Genomic DNA, 1,799 nt, shown 5'->3' with positions numbered 1-1,799 from the left:
TTTAGGTTTTCAAATTTAGTAGCATATAGGTTTTTAAAGTATTCCCTTATAATGTTCTGTATCTTTCTGGTGTCTGTTGTGATGTTTCCCCTTTCATCTCTGATTTTGTTAATTTGGAGGTGCTTTCTTTCTTTTGGTTAATTGGGCCAGCGGTCTGTCCATCTTGTTTATCTTTTCAAAGAACCAGCTCTTGGTTTCTTTGATTCTTTGTATTGTTTACTTTGTTTCAATTTCATTAATTTCTGCCCTGATTTTTGTTATGTCTTCCTGTCTGCTGGGTTTGGGTTTCATTTGTGGTTGCTTTTCAAGTGTGTTGAGTTGCAATGTTAAGTCATTTATTTGTGTTCTTTCCGATTTTTTGATGCAAGCACTTCGAGCTATAAACTTCCGTCTAAGGACAGCTTTCAGCATGTCCCAGAGGTTCTGTTGTGTTGTATTGTCCTTTTCATTTAGTTCCAGGAATACTTTTATTTCTTTCTTAATTTCTCTTTTGACCCATTCATCATTCAGGAGTGTGTTGTTTAATCTCCATTTGTTCGTGTGGTGACTAGGGCTTCTTTTGGTGTTCGTTGTAAGCTTTATTGCCTTGTGGTCTGATAGAATACATAGAATTCGTTCCATCTTTTTGTATTTGTTGAGGATTGTTTTGTGCCCCAGTATATGGTTGATTTTGGAGAAGGTTCCATGGGTGCTGAATAGAAAGTATGTCCTTTGGTGCTTGGGTGGAATACTCAGTAGATGTCTGTTAAGTCCATTTGATAAATGATATTGTTTAATTCAGATGTCTCTCTGTTAACTCTCTGCCTTGCTGACCTATCTAATGGAGACGGTGGGGTTTTGAAATCCTCTACTATTAATGAGTTGGGATTAATCTGGGTCTTAACATTCTGTAGTATTTTTATAAAGTTGGGTACACCAGAGTTTGGTGACTATATGTTCATGATTGTAATATCATCTTGGTTTATTTTTCCTTTGGTGAGAATGAAGTGGCCCTCTTTATCTCTTCTGATTAGTTTTAGTTTAAAGTCTATTTTGTCAGATATTAAAATTGCAATGCCTGCTTTTTTTTCTTAGTACCATTTGCTTGGTATATTTTTTTCCATCCTTTCCCCTTAAGATAGTGTCTGTCCTTGAAAGAGAGATGAGTTTCTTGCAGACAACAAAAAGTTGTGTTTTGTTTCTTATTCCCTTCACCTGTCTGTGGCTTTTGACTGGGGAGTTCAGTCTATTAATATTTAAAGTTATTAATGAAAGACGTGTATTGAATCCTGTCATTTTTATTTCTGTTTACATTCTTGATATAGCTGTACTTTGCCACAGTTATACCTTCATTGAATTTCTTTCCACAACCCCTTGGGTATAGTCATTCCTTTCTTCAGCTCTTTGTATTGCTTCCAGAACTCTCTGAAGGGCTGGTTTTGTGGACATGAATTCCTTCAACCTATTTATGGCATGGAAGATTTTTCTTCCCCTTTTGTCTATAATAGACATTTTGGCTGAGTATAATATGTGGTCATGTAGAACTGGAAATACTTTGGTCCAGGCTCTTCTGGCTTTCATAGTTTGCACTGAAAAGTCCACTGTAATCCTAATGGGTTTTCCTTTATATGTGACTTGTTTCTCTTTCTTAGCTTTCAGTATTGTCTCTTTGTTCTGTACGTTTAGTGTTTTTACTATGATGTGCTGTGGAGAGTTTCTTTTCTGGTCCTGACTCTTTGGTGCTCTATATGCTTCTTGTATTTGTATGGGCATGTCTTCCTTTAATTTTGGGAAATTTTCTTCTACGATTCTGTTAAAGC

The sequence above is a fragment of the Nannospalax galili genome, unplaced genomic scaffold, assembly GCF_000622305.1.
Source record: "Nannospalax galili isolate Female #2095 unplaced genomic scaffold, S.galili_v1.0 scaffold676, whole genome shotgun sequence".
Lineage (NCBI taxonomy): Eukaryota > Metazoa > Chordata > Mammalia > Rodentia > Spalacidae > Nannospalax > Nannospalax galili.
Note: the sequence above shows the minus strand (reverse complement) of the source record.